A 9,570-nucleotide genomic window follows, 5' to 3' on the forward strand; every position below is an offset into this window, starting at 1 on the left:
TCTGGAGTTTATTCACTTTAACTATTTTGTCCTGGGATTGAGCCTCAGCTTCCGCTGCTCTCCAACTACAACAGATGAGAGCCTCATCATAAGCTACTAGGCTTTCTAGCTTTCACACTTGGCTTTCCAGTTGCCTATTTTTAAAATAATTTTTCATTAGAAAAGTTACAGGTTTACAGAAAAACCATACAGAAAATATGGTTTCAATATCCTGTCCCCTGCCCACAGTTTTACCTATTACTAATAATTTGCATTAGTGTGGTACTGTCATTACAATTGATGAAAGAATATTATTATAATTGTAATATAAGCTATATTCCATATTTTACATTAAGGGTCATTGTTTGTGTTGTACTGTCTTCTGTGGTTTTTTAAAAAAATTGTAACATATACACAACCTAAAATTTTCCCTTTTAGCTACCTTCAATTATACAATTCAGTGCTATTCATTACATTCACAATGTTGGGCTACCATCAACACTCTCCAATACCAAAACTTATCCATCACTTCAAACAGATATTCTGTACCAATTAAGCATTAAACTACCATTCCTTTTGCCCACACTGGCCCTTGATAACCTATATTCTAGTTTTTTACTATGAATTTGCCTATTTTAATTATTTAATATCAGTAAGATCATACAATATTTGTCCTGTTGTGTCTGGATTATTTCAGTCAATATGATGACTTCAAGGTTCACCCACATTGTCACACATATCTGAACTTCATTCCTTTTTACAATGAAATAATATCTCATTGTATATTGTTTTAGTTTCCTGGGTTGCTCAAGCAAATACCATGAAATGGGTCAGGTTAAAAATGGGAATTTATTTGCTCATGGTTTGAGGTTAGGAAAAAGTCCAAAGTCAAAGTATCATCAAAGTGATGCTTTCGATGGAGTTGAAGAAGGACAACCACCACACCATGGAGCCTAGAGTGATTACAACTGAAAATGGGAGGATTGCATCCAGCATCCATGTGGAATCTGAGCCTCCTCTTGACATAGAGGTGCAATGGACACAACCAATCCAGTGTCCACATAGAAGAGGTGGCATTGGATTGGGAAAAGTGGACATGGTGGACGATGGGTATGGGGAAAGGCAGGAAGAGATGAGAGGTGGAGGCGTCTTTGGGACATGGAGCTGCCCTGGATGGTGCTTCAGAGGTAATCACCGGACATTGTAAATCCTCACAGGGCCCACTGGATGGAATGGAGGAGAGTATGGGCCATGATGTGAACCATTGTCTATGAGGTGCAGAGGTGCCCAAAGATGTACTTACCAAATCCAATGCATGTGTCATGATGATGGGAACGAGTGTTGCTGGGGGGGGGAGAGGGGGGGGTGGGGGGGTGGGGTTGAATGGGACCTCACATATATATTTTTAATGTAATATTATTACAAAGTCAATTAAAAAAAAAAGTGATGCTTTCTTCCTGAAGATTGTGGAATTCTGGGGCTGGTTGCCAGTGACTCTTGGTCCTTAACTTGTCACATGTCAAGGCAGAGTCTCCTGGTCTTTCTCTTCTCTTCTGGGTTCCGTTGATGTTCAGTTTCTTGCTTTCTCTCTCTTTCTGAATTTCTCTCTTTCAGATGGGGCTTTCTCTGTCTGGATTTCATCCCACTCACAAAGGACTCCAGTAAGAGGATTAAGACCTATCCTGATTGGGCTGGGCTACTCCTTAACTGAAGTAACCTCATCAGAAGGTCATATTTACAATTGGTTCACACCCACAAATTTTTGTTGTTGTTTTAAATAAAGTTATATTGACATATATTATTCAGGGAAGCAGATGTGGCTCAAGTAATTGGGTTTCTGTCTACCAAATGGGAGGACCCAGGTTTGATCCCCTGGGCCTCCTTGTAAAGGCACGCCCACGCAGTGAGCCAAGTGCCTGTGTGGAGAGACAGTGCCTGTGTGGAGAACCACACAGCCATATGATGATACAACAAAAAGAGAGACAAAGGGGAGGGCCAAGGCAAGATGCAACAGAAACCAGGAACTGAGGTGGCACAAGTGACAGGTAACCTCTCTCCACATCAGAGGTCCCCAGGATTGAATCCTAGTGAATCCTAGAGGAGATAACGAGAAGAGAAGATGAAAAGAGAAACAGGCACAGAAAACCACACAATGAATGGACACAAACAGCCAAAACAGCAGGGGGAGGGGTGGAGAGGAAAAAATTATCATTCCTACATGAACATACATAAACAATAAATGCACAGTACAATTTGTGAACTTACAAAACAAACAAGCATATCATCATACAAAGCTCTCATACACCTCCCCACCAACACCTTGCATTGTTGTGAAACATTTGTTGCAAACTGTGAAAAAGCATTGTGAAAATGGTACGCCTCACTATAGCCCATATCTTATATTTGGTATATTTATCCCCCAACCCACCCAATTATTAACACTCTATATTAGTATTATATATGTGACATCATTCAGAAGAAAATGTGCTCATATTCGTCCTGTTAACTACAATCTCTCTTCTACCACTGAATTCCCTATGTTTTACAGTCTCCATGCTATGTAAAATCCATTCAAAGTGTATACTTCATGACTCTCATTTTCATCACAGAGTTGTGCTGTCATCATCTCCGTCAATTTCAGAATGTTTTCATTACCCCCAAAAAGAAAAATGGAAGGGATTAGTTTTAGGAACATGTTTTTTCTGGGAGTACATACAGCTTTAAACCAATACATATGAGTTTTTGTTTATCCATTTATCTATTGATGGACACTTGTTTTGTTTCCATCTTTTGGCAATTGTGAAAAATGTCACTATGAACTTCAGTATGCAAATATCTGTGCAAGTCCCTGCTTTCAGTTCTCTTGGGTATATACATGGAAGTAAGATTGCACAGCCCTATGCTCGTTCTATACTTAACTCTCTGAGGAATCCCCCAATTATTTTCTGCAGAAGCTGCACAATTTTACATCGACCATGGATGAGTGTTCCTATTTCTCCACATCCTCTCCAGCACTTGTTTTTCCCCTTTTATAAAAAAAAGTAGCCATGGGAAGCAGCTGTGGCTCCATCAGTTGGGCTCCCATCTACCATATTGGAGGCCTTGGGTTCGCATCCCAGGGCCTCCTTGTGAAGGCAGGTTCGCCTGCACTCTGTGGAGAGCCACTGGCCCACAACACTGTGGAGTGCCGTCGGTCTGCAAATGCCACAGAGCGCCAACTCAGCAAGATGACACAACAGAAAGGGAGACAAGCGAAAAAACACACAAAAAACACAGAAGAATGTGCAGCGAATGGACACAGAGAGCAGATAGCAAGCAAGCCACAAGGGGGGAGGGATAAAAAAAAATAGTAGCCATTCTAGCAGGTGTGAAATGGTATCTCATGGTTTTTGATTTGCATTTCCTTAATGTCTAATGGTGTTAGCACCTTTTCATGTGCTTTTTGGTCATTTGTATATCTTCTTTAGAGAAATATTTATTGAAGTCTTTTGCCCATATTAAAATTGAGTTATTTTTCTCTTTGTTGCTAAGTTGTAGGATTTCTTTATATATTCAGGTTTTAAAACCTTATTAGAGGGAAGCGGACTTGGCCCAATGGATAGGGTGTCCGTCTACCACATGGGAGGTCCGCAGTTCAAACCCCCGGGCCTCCTTGATCTGTGTGGAGCTGGCCCATGTGCAGTGCTGATGCGCGCAAGGAGTGCCCTGCCATGCAGGGGTGCCCCCCCAAGTAGGGGAGCCCCATCTGCAAGGAGTGTGCCCCATAAGGAGAGCCACCCAGCACGAAAGAAAGTACAGCCTGCCCAGGAATGGTGTCGCACACACAGAGAGCTGACGCAGCAAGATGACACAACAAAAAGAAACACAGATTCCCATGCTGCTGACAACAGAAGTGGACAAAGAAGAACATGCAGCAAATGGACACAGAGAACAGACAACTGGGGGGGGAAGGGAGGGGAGAGAAATAAATAAAAATAAATCTTAAAAAAAATATAGATATAAGCAGCTTTGTAAATAGGAAGCCTGAGTCCTGCAATATTGTTGTTCTTTTTTCAAGATGGCTTTAGCTATTCATTGCCCCTTCCCTTCCATATAAATTTGATGGTTGACTTTACATTTTGGCAAAGAAGGCTGTTGGAATTTTGATTGGGATTAATTGAATCTATAAATTGCTTTGGGTAGAATTGATATTTTAACAATATTTAGGGGAAACGGACTTTGGCCCAGTGGTTAGGGCGTCTGTCTACCACATGGGAGGCCCGCGGTTCAGGCCCCGGGCCTCCTTGACCCGTGTGGAGCTGGCCCATGAGCAGTGCTGATGCGTGCTAGGAGTGCCGTGACACGCAGGGGTGTCCCCCGCGTAGGGGAGCCCCACGAAAAGGAGTGCACCCATAAGGAGAGCCGCCCAGCGCGAAGGAGGGAGCAGCCTGCTGAGGAATGGCGCCGCCCACGCTTCCCGTGCCACTGACGACAACAGAAGCGGACAAAGAAACAAGACGCAGCAAAAAGACACAGAAAAAAAACCAGACAACCAGGGGAGGGGAGGGGAATTAAAATAAATTAAAAAAAAAAAGAACATAATTAAAAAAAAACACAAACCAATATTTAGTCTTCCAATCCAGGAACATGGAATATCCATCTATTTATTTAGGTGTTCTTTGATTTCTTTTAGCCATGACTTACAGTTTTCTGTCTATAGGTCCTTTATGTCCTTGGTTAGATATAGTTCTAATATTTGATTCTTTAGTTCTATTGTAAATGGAATTTTTAAATTTATATCCTCTTCAGCTTGTTCATTACTAGTGTACAGAAACACTACACATTTTGTGTGATCAATGTATCTTTTAAAAAAAGACAATAAAAATTTTCATTTTCAAAAAAAAAAAGAAACACTACATATTTGCACGCCAATCTTGTAACCCACCACTTTGCTGAATTCATTTAGTAGTTCTAGAAGATTTGCTGTGGATTTTTCAGGATCGTCCATATATAAGATCATGTCATCTGCAAATAGGGAAAGTTTTACTTCTTCCTTTCCAGTTTGGATGCCTTTAATTTCTTTTTCTTGTCTAATTTTTCAGGCTAGAACTTCCAGTACAATGTTGAAAAAAAAGTGGTGGCAGTGGGCACTCTTGTGTTATATCTGATCTTAGAGAAAGCATTCAGTCTTTCACCATTAAGCATGATGTTAGCTGTTTAAGTTTTTCATGTATTCCCTTTATCATGTTAAGCAAGTGTCCTTCTACTCCTAGCTAGTGTCCTAAGTGTTTTTTGTTTGTTTGTTTTTATCAAGAAGAGGCGATGGATTTTGTCACCTGCTTTTTCTCCATCAAATGAGATGATCATGTGTTTTTCTCCCCTTCATTTTGTAAACATGGTATATGACATTAATTGATTTTCTCGTGTTGAACCACCTTTGATACCTGGGATAAATCCCACTCATCATGGTGTATAATTATTTTAATATACTCTTGGATTCAGTTTGCTAATATTATGTTGAGGATTTTTGCATCTCTATTTACAGGAGATATGGGTTTTTTATTTTCTTTCTTTCTTTCTTTCTTTTTTTGTGGTATCTTTATCTGACTATGGTATGAGGGTAATATTGGCCTCACAGAATGAATTAGGAAGTGTTTCCGTCCTCTTCAATTTTTTTTGGAAGAGTTTGAGCAGGATTGGTGTTAATTCTTCTTTAAATGTTTGTTAGAATTCCCCATGTAAAGCCATCTGCTCCTGGGATTTTCTTTGTTGGGAGGTTTTGGATTACTGATTCAATTCCTTTATTAATTATTGGTTTGCTGAGATCTATTTCTTCTTGAGTCAGTGTAGGAAATTTGTGTGTTTCTTAACACTTTGTCCATTTAATCTACCTTATCTAATTTGTTGATGTACAGTTGCTCATAGTATCCTCTTATAGACCTTTTTATTTCTGTGGGGTCATTATTAATGTTCCTCTTTCAATTCTGATTTTAGTTATTTGTTTCTTCTCCTATTTTCTTTGCCAGTCCAGCTAGTTTTGCCAATTTTACTGATCCTTTCAAAGAAGCAGCTTTTGGTTTCATTGATTCTCTTTAATGTTTTTTAATCCTCTGTATCATTTATCTGCACTCTAATCATTATTTCCTTCCTTCTGCCTGCTTTTGGTTTAGTTTGTTCTTCTTTTTCTAGATCCTTCAGCTTTGAGATTAGGTCTCTGATTTCAGACCTTTCTTATTTTTTAATGTAAGCACTTAGAGTTATAAATCTCCCTGTCAACACTGCCTTTGCTGCACCCCATAATCTTTGGTATGCTGTGTTTTGTTTTCATTTGCCTCAAGATATTTCTGAACTTCCCCTGTGAATTTTCCAGTTCTCCTTCTGTTATTGATTTCTAGCTTCATTCCATGTGGTCAGAGAAGATACATTGTATGATTTCAATACTTTTGGATTTATTGAGAGTTGTTTTGTGACCTAACATATGGTGTACCCTGTTGAATGGTCCATGTGCTCTAGAGAAGAATGTGAATTCTGTTATTTTTGGATGAAGTGTTCTATATACGTCTGTTAGGTCAAGTTGGTTTATAGTATCATTCAAAACTTTGAAAAATGTATAAATAAAATAAATTTAAAAATTAAAAAAAAATCTTAAAAAAAACAACTTTGATTTCCTTATGGATCTTCTGTGCAGATGATTTATTCATTGTTGAGAGTGGTGTATTGAAATCTCCTACTATGAATGTAGAACTATCTACTTCTACCATCAAAGTTTACATTTATTTTGGAGTTCTACTCTTAGGTATACACATATTTATAATTGTTATGTTTTTTTGTTGAGTTTACACCTTTATCAGTATATCAGATACCTTCTTTGTGTCCCTTAACATTTTGTGACTTAATGTTTGTTTTATTTGGTATCAGTATAGCTACCTCAGCTTTCTTTTGGTTAATGCTTGCATGGCTTATAATTTTTTCCATCCTTTCACTTTAATCTACTTGTCTTTTGAATTTAATATGAATCTCTTGTAAAGAGTAAATAGTTGGGTAATTCTTTTTATTCACTTTGCCAGTCTCTGCTTTTTGACTGGAGAGTTTAATCCATTTACATTTAAACTAACTACTGAGAACACAGGATTTTTTTTCTGCCATTTTAATACATAGTCTTTGTAAGTCTTTTACTTTTTTTGTCCCTTTGTTCTTCCATTAGTGCCTACTCTCATATTTATTTGATTATTTTTATTGTACCACTTTTACAATTTGGTACAATTTTTACATTGTACCACTTTGTACTTACTTCTTTCTATATATTTTTCATATTTTTTGTGGTTACTGTGGAGCTAAAATTCAACATCCTAAATCTATAATAATCATGTTTGATTTGATACCAACTGAACTTCATAACATATACATACACTGTTTCTATATTCTTCCATTCTCTCACATTTTTGTTGTGTTTACTACAAATTGTATCTTTATATATTGTATGTCCCAAACCATATATATATCATTACTTTTTATGCATTTGCTTTTCAGAAGTAAAAAGTGGAGTTACATACTAAATATATAATCAAATAGTTCTGGCATTTATAATTATCCACTGGTTTACCTTTATGCAGAGGTCTTTATTTCTTTATGCCACTTCAATTCCCTTCTAATGTCCTTTCCTTTCAGTCAGAAGAAGTTCCTTTATCATTGCTTGTAGGACAGATCTAGTGTTGACAAATTCCCTCAGCTTTTTTTTTTTTTTTTCTTTCTGGGCACATCGTAATCTCTCCTTCTTTTTTTGAAAGACAGTCTCATCAGACATAGAATTCTTGTTTGGCAATTGTTTTCTTTCAGTGCTTTAAATATTTCATTCCAATGCTGTCTTGTTTCCATTGTTTCTGATGATAAATTGGCACTTAATCTTATTGGGCCTCCCTTGTACAGCACATGTTGCCTTTTTCTTGCAGCTTTCAGAATGCTGCTCTTGTCCTTGGCAGTTGACAATTTGACTATTGTGTCTGGTATGGCTCTCTTCAATTTTATTCTTTTTAAGGTTCATCGGGATTCTTGAATGCACACATTCATGTCTTTCATTAAATTTAGGTAGTTTTCTGCCATTATTTATTTAAATATTCTTTCTGCCTCTTTCTCTTTCTTTTTCCCTTTTGGGAATCCCATAATGCATATGTTGGTACACTTGATGGTGTCCAACAGGTTCTTAGACTCTGTTTGCTTTGTTTTTAAAAAACAATTTTATTGATATATATTCACATACCATACAATCCATCTAAAGTGCATATTCAATAACTTTTGGTGTAATCATAGAGTTGTGCATTCATCACTGCAATCAATTTTTATTACTCCAAAAACAAAACTCACCTACCCCTTAGCAGTTACCTCTCAATTCCTCCATCCTTCTCCTATTGTACCTAACTGCTAATATAATTTCCTTTCTATAAATTTACGTATCATTATATTTTATATAAATGGAGTCAAATAATATATGTACTTTGTGTCTGGTTTCTTTCACTTAGCATAATTTCTTTTACAATTGATGTAAAAATATTGATATATTAATATTCACTATAGTCCAAAGTCTGCTTTAGGTGTACTTTTGCTCAAATACCACCTTATTATTAACATATTGAATTATTCACAGACATTTGCTATGATTCATGGAAGAAACATTTTTATTTGTCCTATTGACCACACTCATCATCCACAACAGGGTTTGCTCTGTTATATAGGTCCCTTGTTTCATCCTTTAGCTTTCCTTCTAATGATATACACCACCCTAAATTTTCCCTTTCAAACACAATCATACACACATAGCAGCACTGTTAATTACATTTACTATAATGTACTATCATTACCTCTACCCATTTTCAAACATTTACAATCAACCTTATTACAAATTCTGTACAAAGTAAGCCCTAGCTTCCTATTCTCTATCCTCATTCTATCATCCGGTGACAGATATTCTAGCTATTAACTCCATGAGTTTGCTCATTATATTAGTCCATATTAGTGAGATCATGGAATATTTGTCCTTTTGTGTCTGGATTATTTCACTCAACATAATGTCTTCAAGGTTCATCCATGTTGTCACATGCATCAAGATTTCACTTCTTCTTAAGGCTGAATGATATTCTGTCATATGTATATATCACATTTTGTTTGTCCATTCATCAGTTGATAGAAACTTGGGTTATTTCCATCTTTTTGGCAGTTGTGAATAAAGCTCCTCTGAACATCCGTATATAAATGTCTGTTCATGCCCCTGCTTTCAGTTCTTCTGAGTATATAACTAATAGTGGGATTGCTGGATCATATGACACATTGATATTAACTTCCTGAGGAACTTCCAAACAGTCTTCCGCAGTGACTGTACTCTCTCTCTGATAGTGAATAAGTGTTCCTATTCTCCACATCCTCTCCAACACTTGTAGTTTTCTATAACAGTTTTTTAATAGTGGCCATTTTGATCAGTGTGAAATGATACCTCCTCATAGCTTTGATTTGCATTTCCCTATTGGCTAGTAATGTTGTACTTCTTTTCATGTGCTTTTTAGCCATTTGTATTTCCTCTTTGGAAAAATGTCTATCCATGTCTTTTGCCCATTTTTCAGT

This window comes from Dasypus novemcinctus, chromosome 9 (genome assembly GCF_030445035.2).
Source record: "Dasypus novemcinctus isolate mDasNov1 chromosome 9, mDasNov1.1.hap2, whole genome shotgun sequence".
Taxonomy (NCBI): Eukaryota; Metazoa; Chordata; class Mammalia; order Cingulata; family Dasypodidae; genus Dasypus; species Dasypus novemcinctus.